The sequence below is a fragment of the Hypanus sabinus genome, chromosome 9 (genome assembly GCF_030144855.1).
Source record: "Hypanus sabinus isolate sHypSab1 chromosome 9, sHypSab1.hap1, whole genome shotgun sequence".
Taxonomy (NCBI): Eukaryota; Metazoa; Chordata; class Chondrichthyes; order Myliobatiformes; family Dasyatidae; genus Hypanus; species Hypanus sabinus.
In genome coordinates, this window is record NC_082714.1 from 104294602 (window position 1) to 104321973 (window position 27372).

The 27372-nt window shown below is 41.5% G+C and overlaps 1 protein-coding gene across 1 annotated transcript in view; it reads right to left on the reverse strand.

Annotated features, from left to right (window-relative positions):
- Positions 1–24812, reverse strand: part of LOC132399687 (engulfment and cell motility protein 2) — a 198348-nt gene extending 173536 nt beyond the window's left edge. Inside the window, exon 1 of the mRNA XM_059980344.1 lies at positions 24719–24812. The gene's annotated coding sequence lies outside the window, so the exon portion shown is untranslated. The remainder of the gene's footprint in view (positions 1–24718) is intronic.
- Positions 24813–27372: the final 2560 nt, after the last annotated feature.

Here is a 27372-nt window from a genome sequence, read left to right on the forward strand (position 1 = left end):
GCACATGAGGATTCTATTCCAAATAAACTCATTCAGTACTGCCAATTCAGAACTTCAATACAAAACCAGAAATTCAGGAAACTTTCATCAAATTAGACAGTAACTGGAGAAAGAAAGAGATGACCTTCCTCAGGCTCGTTAACCCAGATCATTAACTCCATTTCTCAGATGGAATCTAAACCGCTGAGTATTTCCAGTATCCTCTGGTCTTACTTCCAATTCCAATGATTTCCACATTTGCTGTGGCAATCAAAGGCCTAGATTTTCAATTGTAATTGATTACATTGTATTTGCCAAAGGGAAGGGCAAAAAGTGAGAGAGGGAATGCTCTGAAGAGTAAATGCCCACAGCTGCTCGAATCTGGAAGAACTCAGCAGGTCAATTAACACCTTGGAAGCAAAAGGTGCAATCTGATGCCGGTATGCAGCCGCACAAAGCTGGGGAGGGGGAGTGTGGCTTGTCAGGGGCAGGGGGGAGTAGTGCAGGAGGGAGGCTGGTAGGCAATAAGTACTCTGTTTGCCATGTAATGCTTTGAGTGGTGGAGCTTACTTCCCTACCAATGAGGAGATACTTCCAGCTAAGTAGTTTAAACAATTTATTTATTTTCAGAGATACACATATAAATTTAGATTAAATTCTTAAGTCACAATTAAAACTCGTAAGATTTCTATGTTATAAAATATTTCCAATTTACAAAGGATTTCTGAAACAAAGGCACAATTCCTTTAAGCTATAAAAGGATAGAGTTGCAGATGAACAAATCATCCATCGCAGAACTTGAAGGCAGAGGAATAGAATCAACTCAGCCCATCTTTCTGTCATTCTTCCTGTTGTCCCTTGGCCATTTCTAACAAACTTTTTTTGCTCTCTTTCATTTATACTGTTTTTCTTCCACTTGGGCGATTTCACACAGATAGTCTAAAAATCTTCAGGTGACAAATTCCCAACACCTTGCAATTAATGCTGAGAGGGCTAACTCGCTGAGTATACAAATCTTCCAACAAGTCAAGCCAAGTTAAGTTGATTGCCATTTCAACCGTAGACTTCTGGTACAGTACACAGTAAAAATGAAACAACGTTCCTCCAGGACCTCAGTGCCACACGAAACAACACAAAACTACACTAGACTATGTGAGACAGCACAAGGCTACAGTAGACCACGTAAAACAACATAAAAACTGCACTAGACTACAGACCTGCACAGGACTACATAAAGTGCACAAAACAGTGCAGGGCAGTACAATAATTAATAAACAAGACAAAAGGCACAGAGTACAAGTTACAATATAATAAATGATGTAGGTGTCAGTCTAGACTCTGAGTATTGAGGAGTCTGATGGCTTGGGGGAAGAAATTGTTGCACAATCTGATTGTGAGAGCCCGAATGCTTCGGTACTTTTTGCCATATGGCAGGAGGGAGAAGAGTTTGTGGGAGGGGTGATGTATAATTGATAACAATTGATGTATATCAGCTATTTGAGGTGCTAGGTGATAGCACCAATCTGGTTTGTGAGTTTCATTGAACTAAGTAACTTAGCCAGTGTTGTCTGGTTTGATGCAGGCCAATTAACATAACTATATTGTCTTACATGACATCTCTTGAGCAACCAGCCCTGTGCTGTGGGCCAGCAACTTGTGCTCATAACAGTGCTGTTTGTCTGCAAAGCTGTCCTTTTAACTGCAGACTGACTATTGCTTGCAATGCACATTAAGAACTGGCTCCCGTCAATGACAAGAAGCTGAACAAAGGATATTGGTTGGAAGCTTAATTTACTCAAAAACAACTCTTTAATCTTTGGAAGTGTCGGCTGCTGCGTTAGAAAGTTGAGCTTGGCAAAAAAAATCCCCCCAAGCTATGGACAATGAATACCCATTACAATACAAATTCTTTACAGACAGCACTGAAAATTGAACCCTGATCAGTGGTGCAGTAAAGCATTGCGCTAATTGCTATGCACTGTGCCACCCTAAGACAATGTAAAACTATGTATACAGTGGCTTTAATAAGTAAAATATCTGAAGGTGCTTCACAGACATCTCATTTGACAAAGAGAGAGAGTCGATCATTAAACTTGGGTCAAAGAGTTAGACTTTAAATTCTACGTGGGGTAGAGAGGGAAGGAAACATAGAAATACAGAAAACCTACAGCACAATACAGGCCCTTCAGCCCTCAAAGCTGTGCCGAACATGTCCCTACCTTAGAAATTACTAGGCTTATCCATAGCCCTCTATTTTTCTAAGCTCCATGTATCCATCCAGGAGCCTCTTAAAAGACCCTATCGTTTCCACCTCCACCACCACTGCTGGCAGTCCATTCCATGCTCTCACTATTCTCTGCGTAAAAAACTTACCCCTGACATCTCCTCTGTACCAACCCCCAAGCACCTTAAAATTATGCCCTCTCATGCTAGAGAGGGGAAAATTTCAGCCCTGGGGAAAATCCACACGATCAATGCCTCCCAATTTCTTGTACACCTCTATCAGGTCACCTCTCATCCTCCATCGCTCCAAGGAGAAAAAGGCCGACTTCACTCAGCCTATTCTCATAAGGCATGCTCCCCAATCCAGGCAACATCTTTGTAAATTTCCTCTGCACCTTTTCTATGGTTTCCATGTCCTTCCTGTAGTGAGGCAACCAGAACTGAGCACAGTACTCCAAGTGGGGTCTGACCAGGGTCCTATATAGCTGCAACATTATGTCTTGGCTCTTAAACTCAATCCCACGATTGACGAGGCCAATACACTATAGGCCTTCTTAACCACAGAGTCAACCTGCACAGCTGCTTTGAGCATCCTATGGACTAGGACCCCAAGATCTCTCTGATCCTCCACACTGCCAAGAGACTTGCCATTAATGCTATATATTCTGCCATCATAGTTGACCCACCAAAACGAACCATCTCACACTTACCTGGGTTGAATTCCATCTGCCATTTCTCAGCCCAGTTTTGCATCCTATCAATGTCCCGCTGTAACCTCTGACAGCCCTCCACACTATCCACAACACCCCCAACCTTTGTGTCATCAGCAAATTTATTAACACATCCCTCCACTTCCTCATCCAGGTCATTTATAAAAATAATGAAGAGTAGGGGTCCCAGAACAGATCCGAGGCACACCACTGGTGACCGACCTCCATGCAGAATCTGACCCATCTACAACCACTCTTTGCCTTCAGTGGGCAAGCCAGTTCTGGATCCACAAAGCAATGTCCCCTCAGATCCCATGCCTCTTTACTTTCTCAATAAACCTTGCTTGGGGTACTTTATCAAATGCCTTGCTGAAATCCATCTACAGCTCTACCTTCATCAATATGTTTAGTCACATCCTCAAAAATTCCAATACCTGTAGCCAAGGTCATTGAAAACTGTTGTTAGTAATACAAAAAATATGACATGAAATTTATGGCAAAAGTACAGTGCAAGAAATAAAATAACAATAAAATACCAAATAAATTGTAAAGAAAAGGAACAATGAAGCAACGTTCCCAGGTTCATTAACTAGTCAGAAATCTTATAGCAAAAAAGGGGAAAAGTAATCTCTGAATCACTGAGTGTAGGCCTTCAGGCCACCCCCTCTTCGATGGAAGTAATGAGAAGAAGGCCCGTTCTGGATGGTGAGGGTACAATGATGTATGAAGCTTTTTTTGAGACACTGCTCATGAAGATGTCCTCGAAGGTGGGGAGGGTGTCTCCGCGATGGAGCTGGTTGAATCTATACCCATCTGCAGATTCTTGTGATCTTGTGCATTGGAGCCTCTACACCAGTTAGAATTTCCACCATAAATCTGTAGATTAGTGGTAACACGAGGGGGAATTTCTTTACTCAGAGAGTGGTAGCTGTGTGGAACGAGCTTCCAGTAGAAGTGGTAGAGGCAGGTTTGATATTGTCATTTAAAAAAAATTGGATAGGTATATGGACAGGAAAGGAATGGAGGGTTATGGGCTGAGAGCGGGTCGGTGGGGCTAGGTAGGCGTTCGGCATGGACTAGAAGGGCCGAGATGGCCTGTTTCCGTGTTGTAATTGTTAGATGGTTATATGTAGAAATTTGCAAGTCTTTGGTAATATACCAAATCTCCTCAAACTCCTAAAGAAGCCACTAGCTTACCTTCTCCATGATTGCATCAATGATTTTTGACCTAGGACATATCCTCCAAGCTGCTGATGCCAGCAACTTACAGTTGTTCACTGCTGACCCGTCAATTTGAGGACTGGTATGTTTTCTGATTTCCCCTTCCCAAAGTCCACACTCAATTCATCAGTCTTCCTGATGTTGAGTGCGAGGTTGTTGCTGCATTATTAATTGAGGCATATATGAGCCCTGAACCTTGAGGCACAAATTCACAGAGAAATGTCGACATAGAAGAGGCCACATAGAATGCAAGGGATAATGCCCCTTTATACAACAAAATCTGGAAACTAAAATGACAGTAGGTTGGATTAACACCGCAGATAATACTACAATAAGTCATTATTTTTGTAGTATCAATGACTTGAAAATGGTTCTTGATAGAAAGTAGCCTTATTGTATGGTGGTAGAGCGAGCTGTGACTTGTGGTTCTGACATCTTCAACAAATCATTTCTTCAAAGCTGCCTGCCTAAAAGACTCAATTCAATATTGTACTCAGCCAAGGATTAACTTTCAACTTTCACATTCGAGCAAATCACTTCATGCCCAAAAAGGTTCCTCCTTCAAAAATTTGAAACCACTGACTTACTTTATGCCATTATATCCAGGGTTAGCCATGTAAACCATGAAATACTTTGTCAGGGAGATTTCGGAAAGAGTATAATTAAGTGTGATTTGTAGTTTTGCACTCAAAGTGGAGATATGAATGCAAGAAGTCAAAGCTCCTCCCCTCTTCTTCACGCCCTCCACCACACCCATGATTCACAAAGTTCCATTCCCAGTTCTCGCTGTATTGCTGCATCTGATTGGAGGCATCCTTCAAATCAAACTTGCAACCTTCCACTGAACTGAACTGATTTGTTCACAGGTGGTAGTTCTACAAAAAGGTTTATCTGTGTCTGGTCTTCCCAAGCCTAGAGAGAAGACTTTTCACCACTGGACTATCCCACAATTCAGTAGGTTGAAACTATTGCCTTACCCATCAAGCAGAGCCCTGGAGTATGGTATCTCCTTAAAATTTCAGCGCACATATTAAACAAACCTAAATACAGAGTTACAAAGAAACCCTCACCCCCTCAAAACAAGTCACACATGCTTACCAAAATTATTTTTAAAATCCTGGGGAAAACAGAAAAAAGACAGTTCCCACTGCAACAAATGTTTTTAATTAACTGTTTTACCCAAGTTGCAGTCAACTAAAAACATTTCAGGGAGAAGTTGTTTTCATTTTAAATAGTTAGGGGCTATATTAAGCATATAGGAGTGAGGGAGATGGAAAATCTGACTGAGTGGTGTCATTACAACTTCTCACTCAGTATCAATAACTCCAAGAACTAATGATAGGCTTCAGGAAAATGAAATCACAGGTCCATGAGCCAGTCCTCATTGGAGGATCAGAGGTGGAGAGAGTTAGCATCTTTAAATTCCTGGGTGTTACTATTTCCGAGGACCTGTCCTGGATGCAGCACACAACTGCAACTGCATAGAAGCATGGCAGTGGCTCTACTTCCTTAGGAGTCTGTGGAGATTCGGCATTGACTGGCTGCAAAACAGCCTGGTACGGAGGCACCAATGCCTTTGAATGGAAAATCCTACAATAGGTAGTGGAATCTGGCCCAGCAAGTCACAGGTAAAGCCTTCCCAACCACTGGACACATCTACATGAAAATCTGTCGTAGGAAAGCAGCGTCCATCATCAGAGATCCCCACCACCCACATCATGCTCTCCTCTCACTGCTGCCATCAGGTACAAGAGACTCAGGACTCACTCTATAACTACACTCTATTTCACTTGCCTCATCATTAGAATCCTCCTGTGACCACTGACCTCTCTTTCAAGGACTCTATCTCTTGATCTCATGTTCTTGTTATTTATTGCTATTTACTTATATTTGCATTTGCACAGTTTGTTGTCTTCTGCACTCTGGTTGACCTTTCATTGATCCTGTGATAGCTACTGTTCTATAGATTTGCTAAGTATGCCATAAGAAAATGAACCTCATGGCTGTATATGGTGACACACTTGCCTATGTACTTCGATAATAAAATTTGCTTTACTTTACTCTGAATGCAGGTCAATGTATTTTTAGCATTTTATGCTCCATTAAAGATTTGCTATCTGGAATTGAAAAACAAAGTTTTTCAAAATTGTGCATTCGTGAGCACTGTTAGAGCGTTCTTTTGGGATTAGAACATTAGCAAATTACTTCAGAATCGAATATGAACCGTGGATAAAATCTAAAAAGCAGCTCTGAACAATCGGTCCCTAAGAACCATGAACCACAGTTAATTGGAAGATACCACAGATATTGAGAAACCAGACAACGCTGATTAAACTTGTTATTTGGGCGTCTTCCACACCCACATGACGAGGGAGGTGCGAGGTGGTGTGCAGTACAAAGGAGGTACTGTAAATACTCAATTGTCCTTTGATCTTTAGCATACAAAGTGTTGTGTAGTGTTGGGTCAGAAAGGCCTTTTTGCTCTGAGACCATTCACGCAACAACAATCAAGGGTTTGTCTGGGATACCTTTGCGACCAATTGCGTGGCCACTGACCTCAACAGTCTAAGTGGGTGACATTTTTAAAATTAGCACTCACACTTGGATTTGTTCAGGTCGGTGACTACAGGATCACAAGGTATCATGGACACGGTGAGGAGCTGAACAGGCAGATATAAAAGTGTGAGAGTGTGCGTGTCCACATGTAAGAGCCAAAACTTGGTGTGTTAATTTGGTGAGGTGGGACCACCAGTTGCAAAGGGTGGTTATTGAAGGTTCAGGACACCAGTGGGGGTGTGTATACTCGTTCTGGGAACCATATTTTAGCATATTCCTTTGCAAGTGCTTGTGCATTGATGTAACAGATGCAAAGGAATACCTCAGGCATCATGAGTTTAGACGCACACGTGGCAGTACCTACTTTACAGTTTTAAGTGTGTGCCTGTCAGTTATATTTTGTGCAGCGTGGGAATTAGTATGGAGATATTTCAGGGAGAGGTTTGACCCAGATATATCTGTCAGGATGGCACCTATTGAGGCCAAGCAATGTCAGATGGAGACCCAAGCAAACTCTTGACCCTGATTATGATCACCTGTAAGCCCTTCACCCCCAGGGAGAAGCAGAGCATATTGTCAGGACTGCCCTCACTCAAGGTTGCCTGCAGGAATGCAGAATTCTGGTGCAAGCTCGAGGAAATAGTTGAAATTCACCTGATGCACCCCAAAGATATACGTGTGTCGGTAAAAGTGCCTGAAGGTACGGGGGGACGGTATGGCCCAGACAGTGTGTCATGATATCGCTTTGTTAAAGGGGAAGTGATGCAGTAACTGGGGAATGATAATAATGGTGATTCAGAGAGGCTGGCCATGGAATAAGCAGAACGTAAATATTGAGTGTATGAGGAGTACTCAGGGTTGGATAATCCAGGGAAGGATGACCCAGCCTTCCTGAACAAAAGTCTGAGCTCAGCTCACCAGCAAGTTTTAGATTTGGTGATAGAGGTGGAATCAACCTACCCAACATTCGTGTCATGGGCAAGTGAGATGGACCAGAGGAGGGGGAGGGGGAGTCACAAAGGGGCTGTAGCGAATATATCTGTCGAGGCATCACGGAGAACTTGCTTTGTGTGCCAGCAGCCAGGGCACGTGGTAAGGAACTGCTGGAATAGACGTGGCAGGGTAAAGAGATGATTTGTTTCAGCTGTGGCTTCTCAGGCCATGGTTGGAGTCAGTGCCCTCAAAACAGAGGAAAATATGAAAATCACTCACCAAAGCAGGTAGAACCTGCAGCAGCACCCTCTCTTTCCTAGTTGGCTGCTGACCAGATTATAAAGCAGGTGAGGTCAGACAAATGGTGGTCCAGTGGTGGTCATCCATGGATGTACACAAGAGGTTTATTAGGGGGTCGGCAATGTGAAACGTTAGTGGACATAGGATCGTAAGTATCGATAACTGATCTACCCTCACCCACAACTGGAGGTGATTTAAATTACCAGTGCAGGAATTGAAACAATGAGAGCAGAGAGAAGTCACCTCTAGGTATTTGAGATTGAGGAAGTGCAGCTTCCTGTAGATTTCTGGGTGTGCTCAAACAATGAAGGTACTATCCTGGGGATAGACACACTGAGTAAGGCAGGAGCGATCACAGACGCAGGAAAAGGATAAATAACAGAGACAGCTAACATAGCCCACAAAGAGGCAGCAGCCCCGAGCAAGGAGCAGAGACGGTGATGTGCGGGGATCATGTCAGAGAGCCCCAAGGGGAGGGTCCGAGCACAGTCAGGAACTGTTGCAATTAGTGCAGCAGCCTGAGGTGATTACAGTAAAGGGTCACCAGAAAAGGGATAGCAAGGAGCAGAAAAAGAACAAATGGGCAGACGTCAGTGTGAGGAGGACAGCGGAAAAACATGAAGCTACAGAAATTACAAGCACACAGGAAGAAATTACAACTGCCAAATTAGTGAGATTACACTACTGTAACCAGGGTAAAGTGCTAAAGGACCAAGCAAATCAACAACAGCACATTGCTGATCAGAGAGAGCCGGAGGGAAAGGAGATCGTCCTTGATGAGAGTGCTTCCTGAAAAGGCAGGGTTTGCCCCCAGAGGGATAGGACCACAGGTGGTACTTTAACAAACAAATGACACTTGTTTCTGTGTAGACACACGGCGATGCAGCCAGTGGAAACATTGGACTCAGGTTAAACTGTAAGACTCACTTTCTTGTTGCTTCTACAGACAGACCAGGGATCAAGTGCACCCAGTAACCATGTACTTACGAAGAATCTAAGAGATAGACACCAGCCGGCCACATCAGACCTGACCACAGCTGATAGAAGAAGATCCACTGCAAATGCGAAGGCAGAAGACAACGACAGCCTGACAGAAAGCCGTGCTAAAGTGGAAATGGTAACGGTTCTCCATAAGGAAGGCTGGTTGCTGAAGGTAGATGCACACAAAATGCTGGTGGAACGCAGTAGGCCAGGCAGCATCTATAGGGAGAAGCACTGTCGATGTTTCGGGCCGAGACCCTTCGTCAGGACTCAAGAGTCAGAGTCCTGACAAAGGGTCTTGGCTTGAAACGTCGACAGTGCTTCTCCCTATAGGTGCTGCCTGGCTTGCTGTGTTCCACCAGCATTTTGTGTGTGTTGCTTCAAGTTCCAGCATCTGCATATTTCCTAGTGTTTGCTGAAGGTAGATGATTAGTTGAATAGCACAAAATAGAAAAGATACTGAAGAAAATAATTAGGATGGGATCCAATTTACAGCACAGACATCAGGTTCCACAACTTCAACAGTATGGCAGTCTGAGAAAGATTGCACAGGGGTAGTCATCCACAGCCTGAATGGGGAGTGAATACAAGTGAGCTGGGCCCTTTCAGCAGTTGGACCAGTGATCCACTAGACTGTTCGGAAGGGGGTGCCACCGGGGAGAGATCCTTGCAGTCATTCAAATAGAGACCATCCCAACCCCCTTCCTGTACATTGATGAGATGGTCTGAGAGCCTGATACATTTACCTTGCTGGTGTCCCTGGAAAGAGAGTTTTAGCTATCAGAGAATGAAGGAATGAAGACCAGTAACGTGATTAAGCTGCACTCGGCCACCAGGGAAAGAGCCAAGAGGCATGCAAACAAAAGTGCATTTTTAAAGATGTTGTTCAAATTTCTGGAACAATCTCTCTACTTAGCATTTTGTAAGTAGCCATTCAGGATGATAGGCTAGTTGTAAGTGCACATAGAGTAATTGGGAGGAATACTGAGGTAGGGCATTTCTGATGCCCTATTTGAGTAAATCCCCCTTAAGGCTGGCCTTTCCTGGTATGATTTATTTTTGTCCAGGAGGGCCAAGAGGAGGGGCTGTTAACAGTGATTTTTGGGGTCAGCACATTTAGCAAATTATTTCAGCAACTGATTTCAACCACCAGTCTTCAGATTAGAATATACACTGTGGATTAAATCTAAAATGCAGCTCTGAACAATGGCTTCCTAAAACCGTGAACCACAGTTAATTGGAAGACACCACTGTTAATTAGAAGACCAGACAATGTTGATTAAATTTGTTATTTGGGTGTCTGTTGTGTGGGTGCGATGAGGAGGTGTGTAGTTCAAAGGAAGTATTGTAAATATGGAATTGTCCTTTGATCTTTAGCATTTAAAATGTCGTGTAGTGTTGGGTCAAGCAGGCCTCTTTCCTCCGAAAGGGGTCTCAAGACGATGCATGTTCTGTCTCATTTTGTCAAATAAAGAGACTGCTTCGTATCTACCAGTACATCCTTCTGGTGACTTCAGTAACACGATAACAAGCAAATTTTCATCCATGCTTTTGAAAGAATATTTACTTTCTGGAGATTCCAATAACTTGCCAGAGAAAGTGATGGCCTAGTGCAGCACTGATGCCTAAAGTACAAAACACCTGACTTCACTGGGACAGTGAAGGGGAAACGGTTAAAAGAAATTTGTCACAATTTTGTCTCCTTGACCAAAACAGGCAACGAGACGAGATGCAGCATGACTCTACTCCAGCTCCCCCAATATTCCATTCAGTGTCACCTATGCCCAGTGCCACTATCACAGACATACGCCAAAACATGTTTCTATGGTGACCAGATGAGCAAGCAGGCTGTTTCCAGACTGCTGACATCATCTCTGGTTTGTCTGAGGCATGATATTTTCCATTTTCAACCTCCTTGCCCTCCTACATATGAAGGCATCACAGCCTCACTCAACATGGTGCAGGGTGGAATCTGAGCCTATATTCAGGGCTTTGATGAAACTCCTTTCGTTCCTCCATGGACAATGCCTCATCTGATGAAGATTTCCGGCATTCCCTGTTTTTATGAGCAATCTCCAATCTGTTTTGTTAAGCTTCACATCCGCACAGTACACAACGCCAGCAAGCATGTCCTCAAACAACCTGCAAATTTATAAACATTACTAAATTTGTACACCGATGTGAACTGATGTCACGAACAAAGTTTATGAAGAAAAGTAGGTGGTGTGATACAACTAAAAAGGATGAACGAATCAGCAGGGTCTGAGTAGGATCACAAGATGCATTTTGGTTGAAACAATATTGGCTTTCCAATAAACCCACTCAGATAATTGAAGAGTGGTTGATGCAAGCTGATAGCACACAGACTTATCATAATATGAACACAAAAATAGAATAAAACAAAGTACTTGTTACACTTTTATGAGGCACATGGGAAAACAGAAACCCAAGCTCATACTTCAGGTCGCAGACACATCGATAGAACTACGGATGCTACATGACTTGTTGAGTTTTTTCGAGCTCACTTTCATTTCAGCATTTCTACTGTCTGCAGCTTTTTTTGTAATTTTTCCAAATCAAATGGGAGTGCCTCTGGCAAAGGATTGGAGGTTGGAAAGGACAGAAACGAGAAGAACTTCACACCTGGCACAGGTAGTTGGAATCACGGGGAATAGAGAAGGCCCATATATAGCCATACTACTGTTTGAGAGTTATCCAATCAGCACCATTCCTCTGCAGTTTCCCACAGTAATGCAATCATCTCCTTTCAAATAAATATCCACTGCTTTTTGGACGTTTTTAAATAATTTGATTCCAACCTCCCTTCTCTCTTCAGGGGCATTTTCCAGATATAGCATTCTGCAGCACAGATCTTTTGTTCATTTTTTTAAAAATCTATTTCTCTAGTTATCATCTCTCTGCTAGCAATAACAATTACACTTATCATTATTTGGACAGAATTATAACATTTTTCCTCTATCTAATATTACAATGACTAAAAGCCATAGCAACTGTGATGAAATCACAGCTTGAGTTTTACTGTTTTCTGTTATGGAAGCAAATTAAAACCTGCAGCAAGGTAAATTTGCTCGGGTACATACCTGGACACAACACAGTGAAAAACGATGTATTAGTTCACAGAGTGGAGGCCATTTCCACTCGAGCCTGCAGAGACTTCAATAAGACAGACGGGTACATTGCTGCATAGTCACCGGTGACAACTGTCAATTGAGATTTATCAAATAGAATCCTGTTTTTCCCCCAAATGGTAAGTGAATGTCCCTACAGCATTGCTCAAAGTAGCAATGAGAATGCCTCTTGATAAGCATTTGCCTCTCTCATCAGAATACCCAGTCACATTTGACAACTCTTTGCTGAGTTTTGTATTAAATTGTTGCTACATTACACTGACTACTCTTCCAAAGTCATTCATTGGTTAGAATAATCTCAGAAAGGTGCAAGCTCCCCCCCCCCCCCCCACACCCACCAAAGAAACAAATTAACAGATATACCAAATTTAAAATGAAAACAGAAAAATGCTGGAAACATTTAGCAGGTCAGATTATATTTATGGGAAGACAAACAGAGATCAGTTTTCAGATCTGTGGCTTTCTACAGATGCTGCTTGACCTGCTGAGGAGTTTTCAGCATTTTTATTGCTTTCAGAAATGTTCTCTGAAAATGCCAAATTTCTTTTCCTTGGCTATAAAGGGACACATTCAATTCTCCTCTGCAATTGAGCAGAGGAAAGGAGCGTGAGCTCATTTCTAGGCATGTGCTTCAATATACCCAACATCCCTTTGCCTTTACAATGTTCCAGAAGAAAAGGTATTTAAAATATACTGTTTACCAATATAGAATTGGGATATACAATGGGAAAAGATAGAAAAATTGCTTTCACTTTATATTTTGGAAAATTTTGCTTAAAAAGGCATGCACACAACTACTAGTCTTTATGTTTTACATAAAGCAGGAGAAACAGAATATTACATCCTTTTAAGACATAACTATGCATGGTTAAATTAAACAACGAACTCAAACTGTGAATGGCCACTGGGTCCTCTGTCCATATTGTAGTTACACTCCAAGGTTGATTATAATCATATACTGAAAATTTCAGGAGTCAAATGTCATTGCAAATAACGATCTTAGACAAGAGTAGTTTGGAATACACATCACCGATGACCTCACCTGGACTGTACACACTGGCTGTGTAGCAAAAAAAAGCACAACATTGTCTCTTCGACCTCAGGCAACTGAAGACATTTGGCATGAGCCCCCAAATCCTCACAACCTTCTACAGGGGCACAATTGAGAGAATCCTGACTGGCTACATCACCACCTGGTATGGAAAATGCACCAACCTTGATCACTGGGCCCTGCAGAGAGTGGTACCGACAGCCCAGCGCATCTGTGGATGTGAACCTCCCTCCATTGAGGACATTTACAGCAGCAGGTGTGTAAAGGCAGCCTGGAAGATCATCAGGGACACCAGTCATCCCAACCATAAACTGCTTCAGTTGCTTCCGTCTGGCAAATGATACCACAGCATTAAAGCCAGGACCAACAGGCTACAGGACAGCTCCTTTCTACAATCCATTAGACTTATAAATTCACATGTCTGGACATTGTGATGGAGTCATAACGCAAAGATTTTCACTCACTCACGTTGTGGGATGGATAAAAGATTTAAATAAATTCAAATTCAAGATGCCTCACGTGACCACAGGAGCCAAAGAGGTGCAAGTGTGATGTGTTATTCAATTAGAATACAGCTGATTCAAGCACCAGATCCATTTTCTTTCTGTTCTTCACATCTTTACTTTGAGTAATGTGCTCTAAATTGGCTACCATATTACCTGCCAAAAGCATATGGAGGCTTTGGAGTGCAGGCATAGGAGGTTCACCGGGATGTGGCTTGGAGCAGAGGGCGTTTGCTATCAGGAGAGATTGGAACAACTTGGGCTGTTTCCTCTGGTAACTAGAGACTAAGGGGAGAGCTGACAGAAGTTTACATAAGTTCTGAGAGGCACAGATCAGGTAGATAGTAAGAGTTTTGCTCCCAGGGTAGAAATGTCAAATCTTAGAGGGCATAGTCTTCAGGTGAAAGGGAGAAAGTTTAGGGTAACCTGTGGCACAAGTATGTGCCTGGAATGTGTTGCCTGGGGTAACTGAAAGTAGACATGACAGTGGCATTTAAGAGGCATTTATACAGACAGATGAATGAAAACGGAATAGAAGGGTATGGATCCTTTGTAAGGCAGATGGGATTAGTTTAATTTGACATCATGGTCAGCAAAGACATGGTGGGCTGAAGAGACTGTTACTGTGTTTTACTGCTCGATGTACCAAGCTCTCGTTAAAACATCGGTCAAATGACTGTCTCAGCACTCAAGTCTTAATGCTTCAGTTCACCATTATTCAGTGTCTCTTGGGTCAAAAGAGTTCCAAATTTCTACTGTCTTTGAATAAATAGTGCCTTTAATATCATTCCTGAATAGCCTAGTTCTATTTTTAATAAATCTCCTACTTCTAAATTCCCTTAATGGGGATAAATTTACTTTCCCTGAAGATCTTTTTTATTTTGAACATATCAATCAAATTATCCTTCATTCTACTCTCATCAAGGGAATACAAGACAATTATTCAATTATTCTCAACTATTCAACTCTGTTAATGCTTGAATCAAAGTAAATTTAAGATGAACAATACGCTATGATTAGATTAAATTAATAGACAGTATCAAGCACAATATGTAATCAACATGTCAGAAAATTTCAGTGATTAGTTTCGTACTTTGATTAAAAATCCAGACAAACTTCCCATCCTTCAGAATTGCTAATCATCAAAACCAGACCACAACAGCACTGGGTTAACCAGCATACCGAGACTTCCGAATGTTGAAGTGTACTGTAATCTAAATATGCTGAATTGCAGCCTTTCCTACAATCTCAGCAAAATTCTGAGAATGTTTCAGACTGGTTCAAGTCAATTCAGCAGATGAAAGTTTGAATAACCTTCCTCTCTACTTTGATTTCCACAGAATATATTTCCATTCCTTCTTCCACTTAACCTTCATACTGTAGAGAATCTAATTTACTCATATCATATAGGATTACATGAGCCACCATCCATTCTCTACAATGGAAAACAATGCAAGATACCAACGGCGCAATGACCACCACTGACAGCTGACCAGGAAAGGAACAATGAGTCTAGGTGGATAGCATATTATTTTATGATGCTACAAGAGCAGATATTCATCGATTTGAGGCAATGCTCACTTCGAAGCAAGACATACGCAGCCAATGACACAACTGCTCTTTGCATTTATATGGGGCCTATGCAGAGTTGCATCTGCATGCCTCTTCAAAGAAGTAGAACCAGACAAAAGCAATTAGTCAGATAAAATACTGTTGGTTAAACTATGAATAGAAATCTAACCAGTGGTGAAGGCGAGAAGGATGTCTCTTTCATGGTCAAGTAATAATTACTGGAAACAAACTTGACCAAATTCATCACCAAAAACAAAACCAAAAAAAAGGTGTGATCATTTAATAGTTTCAATGAAGGAAGCAGATAATGAGGCAGGAGCTGCCACTAATTGAACTGTTTTGAATTTCTAGCATTTAGCACCCAATTTGGATGGCCCAATAACTTTTTTTTAAAAAAGCTCACCTATTTTTACTAAACACCAAACAGTAAAATGCATCTAGTCTGGATGTCTAGAGAAATTCAAATATGTTCCATCAGCTTACTACTGTTCCCACAATCTTGAATACTGCAGTATTGGAAATGCTGATTTCCTTAAGGATTTATAATTTTTTTTCTCTCAACCTTATAGCAGCCCAAAGCACTTTACAGTGAATGAAATGTAGTCACAGCTACACAGCAAGAAACAAATTAATTCACATATATTAAAATCCCACAAACTATAACAACATAATGACAAAATAATCTAATTTTAATGACATTGGTTGAAGAATAAATATTGACCAGTAGTCCTCAATATGTTTGCTACAGTTCAAAAGCATCTGGTAAGTTTTTAAATGTACCTCTAACAGGGCAGGCAGAGCCTTGTTTTAATGTCCCTTTCACCTCCACAAAATACACATCAGAACCTTCAGTGCAATGGCACTGTAGATGTTGGCCAGGACTTCAAGTGATATTTAATTGTCCACTGAGCCAAGGAAAGGTTTAGCAAGATGCCTGCTCCGATGACACAGTCCATACTCCAGCAGTGATCTGTATGCAGGAATTTCTATTAAACTCTCTCATTGTACTTAAACATTTAAAAAAATGATCCTTATCTCATCGTCAAGTCTTTTACCACTGGTCAATGTTGTCACAAATACAAATTCATACAACGGAAATAAACGTTTCATGAGCTTTGAAACATACATTACTTTATACTCCTGATGAAGGGTTTCGGCCTGAAACGTCGTCACTACCTCCTCCCATAGATGCTGTCTGGCCTGCTGAGTTCTGCCAGCATTTTGTGTTTTTATTACTTTATATTTAGTCAGTGCTATAATTATTCTGAGACCTCTGAATAGCCTGGGTGGGATTGGAAAGAGCACGGAAAAATTACTGTCATCTCTGGCTATGTGATAATTGTAATGGGTTAATTAAACCTATGCCCCGGTAGGTGGGGGCAAGGTTGAGGGAGGGCGAGAGAAAAACATTAACGGCTATCCAGCAAGGCTGAAACTTCTCAGAACGAGGAAAGATGACAGCCCATTATACAATATCCTGTTTGTACTTAACATGGGAAAAAGAATTGAAGATGTAACAGAGCTTGCTGTATGTACAGAATAAAAATCAAAAGTAAAACACAAACACAGCAGTGAGTGGAGGATATAGACTCTGGTGCTCAGGAATTATGCAAAACAGTGGGGGGGGGGAGGAGATGGGCACAGAATTATTCTGGGGCAACTACCTCTTCCCTTCCAGATATCCATTCAATAGTAGGACTGGCAGAGATCCAGAAGCAGATTAGAGTGCCTGCCACTCATCTGCTCCTTGCAGTCATAGCTCCAGTGTAATTGGGAAGAAAATAAAGGTATTCACACCCTCAGTGATTATACAGAATAATGAAAATAAAAGCTCTGGCTACAGATTCAATGACATCATTCAAGAAAACTTCCAAATCAAATGGCATGCAATGCCTTTGAAGTCTCATTAACATTTTTGCATTGAATTCCAGAAAATGTCCTAGCCAAATAAGGAGTTCCAAGAGACCATTCACATATATTGTAAAGAATTCTTAAGAAGCAGGGATTCAGCTGCTCACACCAGGAGAATTGTTGACCTAACAGTCGCTGTGTCTGGCTGGACTGTGTTTGTGATTTTTTTTTTCCACAAGCAGAAATATAGACCATTCATCCAATCTTATGGAGAATCATTCTGCTAGGTGAATAAACACTTATCAAAGCAAAGCATAAACTATAAGCAATACAAAAAGATAAACCTTCATCACCTCAAGTTCCACAAGCATAAAGGAGAAAGCTTGTGAATTTTCACAGCACCTGGTATTACAATAACACGCTTTTGGAATGGACTCACTTGGAAATTTAGGATGCCGCAAGATCTCCCAAACATCAATAAGGTAGCAACCTTTCAAATGAAAATAGTCAAAGCACAACTATTTTTCATGGCATCAGGAAAATCTTCCCTGTTTTTTTCCTCAAAATAGCATCAGGGAATTGGATCTTGGTGGAATACATTGACTGCTTATTTATTTCCATAGGTGCTGCCTGGCCTGCTGAGTTCCTCCATCATTTTGTGTGTATTACTTTTCATTTCCAGCATCTGCAGAATAACTTGTGTTGTGTTTACCAGGGAATCTATGTTTGATACCTTAAGAGCTCTCAGTTTGCACTAGAGTGTAAGTCATGCCATGGAGACCCTGAAACACTACAAACTCCATAATGTACTGGTTAGGCACAGGAGTACATTCAGCCAGAGACTCATTCCACCGAGATGCAACACTAAGCGTCATAGGAAGTCATTCCTGCCTGTGGCCATCAAACTTTACAACTCCTCCCTCGGAGTGTCAGACACCCTGAGCCAATAGGCTGGTCCTGGACTTATTTCCACTTGGCATAATTAACTTATTATTATTATTTAATTATTGATGGTTTTATATTGCTATATTTCTACACTATTCTTGGTTGGTGTGACTGCAACGAAACCCAATTTCCCTCAGGATCAATAAAGTATGTCTGTCTGTCTGTCTGTCTACAACTTCCTGACTCTAGAGAATGCGTTACCTAGCCAATATTGAAAGTGATCGCAAGCTAAAGATAGAAAGCTTGGGTTCTCCCTGTGATCTCTTAGCTCAGCACTATAATTGCTAGAAGTCACTGTCTACACAAAGAATGGACATATAGGAAAGATACCAGAACACAGCTGGAAGTCAAATCTGCATGGAGGGAGGCAAGATGAGAAGGGGAGGGAAAAATACTGTTGAGTATATAGCTGAGCAAGTTAATGGGAATTGAGCGTGGAGACAACTGGAGTGCTGCAGCTTGCAGGCCGTCAAGGGTGTAGCAGATCGCTAATTAATCAGAGCTTGATCTCACTAAATTGCTCAAATCTGACCCTTCAAAAGTCACTGTGTTCCCTTTGATTCTAGAGGAAACTCAATTCCGTTGGCTCTCAACTCCTTGGTCGCACAAGTAGTCTGCCAAAACCAGGGTGACATGCTGGAAGGCTGCATTCAGCACCTCATAACCATGCCTCTACATTCAATGTAAAATTTCCATCTGAGTTACAGACAGAAGAACATACACGTAGATTATGAAATCTGTTCCATCATTCAGCTCATCATTGATTGAAATCCCAACATCTTTGCAGCTTGGAAACCCAGGAGTCTGCACGTTCTGGGATCTTTACAACCCTTTATGGGCTGCTTTCTCAATGGAGGTTAAAATGACACCGATTTCCAAATTCATTATCACAGGATCATACAGATAACACATCTCCCAGTTGGCAGTCCAGAGCACAGAGAGGACACTCAGGCATTTTATTCAGGGAATAATTTTAATTTCAGTAGTGAGGAACTAGTGATATTTTAGACACTGGGAACTGGTTTCCTATAAATGCATTTAGCCATGATAACCCAAACTTCCTCATCAGAAGGTTTCTATTCCTTCAATGTACAAGTATATTGTACAGACATGCCCAGATGTAGATCAGCTTGAGAGCTGATCAGAGAAATGGAAGATGGTGCTTCATCTGGACAAGTGCGAGGTTTTGCATTTTAAGAGGTTAAATGCAAGAGAAAATATACGGTAAATGTCCTGATATACGAGGCGTGATTGATAGGTTTGTGGCCTAAGGTGGAAGGAGATGAGTAATTAACTTCAAACTTTCTGCATTATCACTCAAAGAGTTGAACTGCACGTGCATGTAACGAGAGCTGTATAACTCATTTCCCTCTACCTTAGGCCACAAACTTATCAATCACCCCTGCTGTGGACCTCTTCCAAGAAACAGACTTTTACAAAGAAAGGATCCGTATGCTCCACGACCGCTGGACTAAGCGTGTAAATGTAGGAAAAATAAATGTGCTAGGTTTTCTAAAATTGACTCCTTCTACCTTAGGCCACAAACTTATCAATCACCCCCCCCCACCCCCCCCCCCCCCCCCGTATACAGGGATCTCAGGGAGCAAATCTATTGCTTCACGAAAATGGCAATACAAATGGATGAAGGTAAAGGTAAAGAAGACACGAGGCATACTTGCCCTCATTGATCAGAGCACTGAGTACAAAAGCTGGGAAATCATATTGCAGCTGTATAAAACTTTGCTTGGGTCACAGGTGGGTACTTCTGTTCAATAGGTGGTATGTAGAGACTTGGGAAAGGTTCATCAGGATGTTGCCTACATTGACTACAAGGTGATGCTTCATAGATTGTTTGCTTTCTGTACATTATTAGAGGCTGAGGGGTGACAAGGGAAATATTTAAAATTAGAAGAGACGCAGAATGGATGGTCAAAATCTTACTTCCGCTGGAAATGCAACCTACTGGAGAAGACAGCTTTAAGGTGAGAAGGGGAAAGCTTAAAGGAAGTTTACAAGGCTCCTTTGTTTACACAGAGTGGTGGATGCACAGAATGTGCTACCAGAAGGAGCGACATAAGCAGAAAGGACAGCAATGCTTAAGAGGCATTTGAACAAATAACTTGGCTGGAACTAGAGAGATACACACCATGTGTAGGGAGAAGGGATTAGAGTGGCATCATTCTGTGCAGACAACGGTGAGCCAAAGGGCTCACATCCTATGTTTGTCACGTGTGATACCTTCATCCTCAGGAATCCACAAAGCCAGACATTTTCAGTGGGCAGATCCTATGGTAAAGGGCTGCTGTCCGACTCCCTGTATTCATTCATCAATTCACACTCATGATACAGAGCCACACAACTACCAGATCTGTGTAGAAAATGCTTTCAGTCTTCTAAATATGGAATTCAGTCACCTTCTGTCCAAGGGCAGCTGCAGCGTATGCTAACTAGCTGTAGCGATTTCATCATGAAATATGACCAACCAGAAACAACAGCCAGTGCCACGGGAGCTGCACAGGAGTTCCAGGGCAGAGAGCTACAAAGTCAGCCTTGAAAGGCAACTAGGGTACATTCCTGGTTAGCAACCGCAGCCTCAGCTCCCACCTGAGACAACCTGCTGGAAGAACTCTGCTGTACGACAGCACCTGTGGGAGGAAATAAAATGTCAATGTTTCTTTCAGGTCAAAACCCTGTGACAACGGCTCCTCTCCTCCCATAGATACTGCTCGGCCTGCTGGTTTGCTACTTGGTGATGATCAAGAATAGAGGGGAACAGCTTGTAAAACACCGGGAATAACATGATCCCTGAAGTAAGCCAGTAACCCTCTCCCAGTCTGACACACTACACCAATAATTAAGCATGGAAGTACAAATAAAATGATTGATTGTGAACCCACCTCTACCATCGATCACAAAGCTGATCTCCAATCCAGTTACTGAGACAGCTTGGTGCATCTGTTCTGCAGCTCATCCCAATATGCTTTGTGACAGCACAAGATGTGTTTGCTTTGGAGAAGACAACTGTAGCCAACTCCTGCACAGCTCATCTTATGTTGGTTCTAACCGAGTCATGCATCGCGTTGATTAAAGTGGTTGCTATGATGCCTTACTTGCATGGGAGTGAAGAAAATTATCAGAAGGTGCACTCTGAGTCTAGTTCTGTCGGTGCCTGCAGAATACATTTCTCGGTGAAAATGCCCGAATGCTGCTTCACTGATTTATTCTTTTGGGGGGGGGGGGGGGGTGTCCCAATAAACATCAACAAGAAATGCAATGATAGTTCAGAACAAAGACAAGTGAAACATAGTTACTGCTAGACAACGTTACTTGGGAAAGAGGACATGATAAAAGGAACATGGTTTCCTATAGGTCATAAAGTCATAGAAAGATACAGCATTGAAACAGGCTTTTTCGGCCCACCTCAGCCATGCCAACGGTGAAGCCTTTCTACACCAAACCCATTTGGCTGCATTAGGCCCATCTCCCTCTATGCCTTTCCTATCCAAGTACTTGTCCAAATCCTTTCACCTGTTATACAGTAACTATATCTGCCTCTACCTTCTCCTCTGACAGCTCGCTCCACATTACTGCCACTCTCTGTGAGAAAAATTTAGATCTCCTTTAAACTTCTCCCCTGTACCATAAACTTATGCCCTCTGGTTCTAGGGTCATCTGTCCAGGAAATAAAGACTATTTATTCTATACAACCCTTTCTCATTTTATGAAACTCTATAACATCACCCCTCAGTCTCCGACACTCTAGTGAGCATAAACCTAACCCTATCCACCATCTTTATTTACTACAAGCTTCCATTCTCAGCAACATCTAGATAAGTCACTTCAGCACTCACTCTGTTGCTACCACATCCCTCCTGTAGTGCAGTAACCAGACTCTAGTGCAGCCTAAACAACATTTCGTATGACGGTAATATGATATGCCATCAACTCTTATAGTGTCTCAGACTACAAAGAAAAGTTCACCAAATGTATCTTCCATTACCGTATCTACCCGTGTTGTCACTTTCAGAGGCCTATGGATTTGAATCTGCCACACATTTTAATTCCACATCCTATTCTGATATGTCTATCCATGGCCTCCTCTACTGTCAAAATGAATCCAAACTCAGGTTGGAGGAACAACACCTTATATACCAGCTGGGTAGCCTCCAACCTGATGGCATGAACATTGACTTCTCTAACTTCTGTTAATGCCCCTCCTCCCCTTCTTACCCCATTCCTGACATATTTAGTTGTTTGCTTGTTCTCCATCTCCCTCTGGTGCTTCACCACCCCCACCTTTCTTTCTCCTGAGGCCTCCCGTCCCATGATCCTTTCCCTTCTCCAGCTCTGTATCACTTTCGGCAATCACCTTTCCCGCTCTTAGCTTCATCCCATCCCCTCCGGTCTTCTCCTATCATTTCGCATTTCCCCCTCCCCCTACTACTTTCAAATCTCTTACTATCTTTCCTTTTGGTTAGTCCTGACGAAGGGTCTCGGCCCGAAACGTCGACAGCACTTCTCCCTACAGATGCTGCCCAGCTTGCTGCGTTCCACCAGCATTTTATGTGTGTTGTTGTTTGAATTTCCAGCATCTGCAGATTTCCTCATGTTTGATCTCCCTACACATCTATGTTCCTAAGATCACTGCCTTTACTCTCTATGTTCTACCAGAATTTGACTTTCCAAAATGCACTACCACATGGATTGAAGGTCATCTATCACCATTTCATCAAACATTCTAGCTGATCCACGTCCTCCTGCATCCGCTGACAACCTGCTAACATGTTCCAAACATCCGCTAATATTATTCCCTCTCTCGTTTGCAACATTTGTTCCCTTTCTCCATTTTAAAGTATGGCTATTTGCTTGTGCTTCTCAACATCAACCGAATTTCCAAGCTAACGATAAACCTCCTGGAACATTTCTCTTCTTTGTATTCTATTATGTTGGAAACATTACTCATCACACCATTTTCCAGCATTTGGCTAACACCTCACTATTCCTTTCCTATCCATGTACTTGTCCAAATGATTTTTTAAAAATTGTTGCGATTGTACCACCTCTACTTAGGGAGCTTCTTCCATATGTCCACCACTATTTGTGTGAAAAACCTGACTGTCAGGGTCCTTTAAACCTGTTCCCTTCTCATCTTTAACTTCTGTCCTCTAGTTTTAGACTCCATAACCTGGAAAAGTCAGAGCCATCTACCCTATGTATGTCCTTCAGTTTAATAAACCTCTGTAAAGTCACCCTTCAGCCACTTGCATTGATAGTCCAGCTGGCAAGAATATCACATCTTCAGTCCAGTTCCTCATAAAAGGAAGGTGCAAGGGCACAAAATATATGTTTATATTTGCAGGGTAGAACGTATTTTAATAATGTAACATAATTTGTAAACATAAAGCTATGAGGGCTATGCAGTTGGGGAATTCTAGACAGTTTCTCGAGGTTACATGGTCAGCACAAGATTATGGGCCGAAGGGCCTGTAACATGCTGTAGATTGCTATGTTTTATGTTTCCTTTAAGAATGTGGAATGCTTTCTGTGCAATCACAGAATATGCAATGAGAAGAGTCCCAGATTATCCAATCTCTCCTTGTAACCTATACCTTCCATTCCAGGCAATATGCTGGTGAATCTGTTCACTCTTTCTAGTGCTACCACATCTTTCTACTCCTGTGGAAACCAGAACCGCAGACAACTTTACAGATGCATCTTAACCAACTGAATTGTACCTGTAAATATTAGCCACTCCTCAGTATTCCAGATTGACCTGCCTTCAGAAGGTAACAGAAAAACTGTGAAAATAGTGAATACTACCAGAAGATGATTTTGTGAACGCTTTTCCAACTGTCCCACAGAAGAATCAAAAGCCACTTTTTTTAAAATCACAGAAATCATTCTACATCCTTAAGGAAAGCTGGACTGCCAATGAAAGAGAATGACTGCATCACAGTCAAAACCATCCTGCAGACCGTTGGCACAGGATAGAATGTCATATAACAACAGAGCAAAACCTTCTGGTAGAATAATATAAACATCCAAGGACTTCCTGCACCTTTAACTCATAATTTGAATAATAATAGAAACTCACCCTCTTTCACGGATATGCTACATTTAGATTTCAACATCTACCGATAAAGTTCAATTACAAAAGTTGTACTTGCAAATAGATCTTTTGAAAAGGCTTGTACACACACAACTGAGCAAATGAAAGTATATTTAAATCTGTTGCACTAAATGCTGATGATGTGATTTTTCCCGCATTATCTTCTCCATATGGTTGTGAAACAGCTCCTGATTCCCCTTTGTAGGTGTGAATAATTTTCCTGTCTCCATTGTGACGATACTTACAGGCACACACATTGTTTTCATCTAATTACATAAATAATAATTCATCTGAATAATAATTATGCATTCCCTTTGTGTTAATATCTCCATTCCAAGACCACCCTGCTCATTCTCCCTAGGACCACCTTGGTATTTTTGCTATTTAAAAACTTTCTTCGATAAAGCAGCAAACGCTATCAGGACGTATTTTTTATCTGTTTGAAGTTTTTTTTAAAATAAGAGTTTCTTTTAGATCAATTAATTGAACCACTTTGCAACCCTGCTATGCTGATGGAGTGTTACTTTAACAAGCCAGTTACAATGCGGCGCATCAGATACATATGGAATGGATGGGGTTGGTAGAGATGTACTCCTAATACCCAAGAGCAAGCGTCAACCCCTCTTGCATTTTACCTGAGCTCCAGCAGCAATCTCCTTCAACAATTCCAACGTCGCCCTTCCAACACTGCCTCCGCTTCACTGTTCGATACACTACACCGGGAGCTTGTCTCCGAGGGAAAGGCGGGACATACTAAGAACTAACCTTTCCCATTGGTGCAACCGACCAAATGGTGCTTTGCCAATAACACAAATAGACCAAACCTGGAAGCCTATTGGCTCAACTATGCATCAATCATTTCCCAGTTGCAAGTCGTGCTTGGCGACGTTTTATGTAAACACTAATTAAAGCGAATCCGAGCGTTCCGGAAGTTATTATATAGTCATTAGATATTTCTGCAAATTCTGATTGGATTATTCATTATTAAACATCTTATAGCGATCTGGTGACTTTAAAAACAAATATTATTTGCAAATCCAAACTGTGTTTAAACAGTGCACAGCACTAAATGCTGCTATTTGAAAGGCCGCGAAATATATTTTCCTTTATGTCCTCAGCGCATTCTGAAATGTTTCCTGACCAACGATTTACTTTTGAATTTCAGATAACGTTTTATGCGTACTTAAGATTCCTTCTGACAGCCACATGGGATGTTTGAATCATGAATTATTGCAAAGACATTTCTCCAAATAGTTCAAGAATCTAAATACTGGAAGAACTCCACCAGTCAAAAGAGAATCCAGTTAAACAGTACCATGGAATTTTGCAGGAAGAAATGATTGGCAGATGGTTAGAGCAATGGATTTCTAAGAGTTACAAACTAATTTAAATACTTCAGCATTAAGATTACACCTTCAGCATTCCTCCATCCATTGATTACTGCCAGTAAGTGACATCTTGAATTATACCCACAAGTCCTGGAGGACGATGGAGAAAGACAACTTGATGGATACAATGGTATTAACTGAGAAAAGGGATTATAGTTTTCAAACCTATCTCTGTTTTCATATTATCTTGATATATGCTCTTATAGAGTTTACAGGGAGAGCTGAACTTCTTAGGAGAATAGAGTCACGTTTGCTTGTTGCAATTGCCCAGAAAGAGATAAAAAAAAATCTGTGGAATTACTTGATGGATATTTCCCATTCTCCCACACTCAAGAAAAAAGTTATTATTTCTGTGCTTTTCTACACGATCTCACAATTTCTTCATTGTACCCCACCTTTTTGGGTTACCTATTCACTTAGCCTGTCAAAATCCTCTTTCCATCAAAACCACTACTCATATTCCAATTCAGTTTCATATCAACAACCACCAGGCTCTTGAACCAGGGGGAACAACTTCACTCAATTTCTCTAGCTCTATCACTGAACTGTTCCCACAACCTACGGACTCACTTTCAAAGACTCTTCATCTCATGTTCTTGATATTTATTGCTTATTTATTTACAATTTTTTCATTTTGCATTTGCAGTTTGTTGCCTTTTGCACATTGATTGTCTTGTTGGCATGGTCTTTCATTGTGTTTCTTATATTTACTGTGAATGCTGCAAGAAAATGAATCTCAGGATTGTAAATGGTGACATATACACTATGTACTTTGGTAATAAGTTTACTTTAAACTTTGAACTGGGAGTTTAAAAAAAAACTCTATCAGATCAACCTAATGGGTGTGAATAGATTGGACTCAAATACCAGTCTGGATTGCTCCACTAGTCACAGCAGGCCAACTTGCAAAGGACTCATTTATTCCTACAATATGTTATCTATCAACCAAATCTCAGCCCACATTAGTTAATACCCTTAATTCCATCTGCTCTAGCTTTGTTTAGCTATCTCCTCAATGGAACCTACTGAAAGCCTTTCCAAAATCCTCTTCAAAGGAAAATCCAGTTGCTCCTCATAACTGAAAGGCTTCATTCTAGGCAACGTCCAAGTAGACACAAAAGGTGTAGATACTGGAATCTGGAGCAAAAAAAAATGCAGGGGAAAAACCCTGCATCAGGTATACAAGAGACTGTAGCCTGATGCAGCATTCCAAACTGAAATGTCGACCATCCCTTTGCCTCCACAGATGCTGCTTGACCCACTAAACATCCAGTGAATCCCCCATGCAATTAAATCCTTCTGATAGTGTGCCAATGAGAACTTTACATAGTACCACAGTTGTGTACTAACCAACCTGCTTTATATTCTATGCCTCAAATAATAAAGGCAACTATCCCACTTGCTATCTTCACCACTTAATCTACCTGTGCTGCTATCTACTTCTTCTGCCATTCTGACCACATCCTTCATCTATTCCATCCAGTATCCTTTCATTTCCATTCCTTACCCTCATCCAAGCCTCTTTCAATCCCTTCAGTCCGTCAGGATCCTCTGTTCTTCAATACTCATTAACGACATAGAATTCATTGTTTGTCCTGCCCTCATTAGTCCTCCCAATATGCATCATGTGCATTTATCTGAAGTAAATTCCATCTATCATTACAGTGTCTATTTTACCATCTGATCAATTTCACCCTGTAAACTACAACTATTCTCCACCATATCAACAACCTATTTTCCTATCACAAAATTAGGACGTCAGTGCCAATCACTGCAGTATCATATTGGTTCCAATTACAAAAACAACCCTGCATCATCAACTTTTACCTCCAATAATCATCAATTTTGGATCCAATCTTTCAACTTGCTTTGGATCTCATGATCTCAAACATTTCAGTATT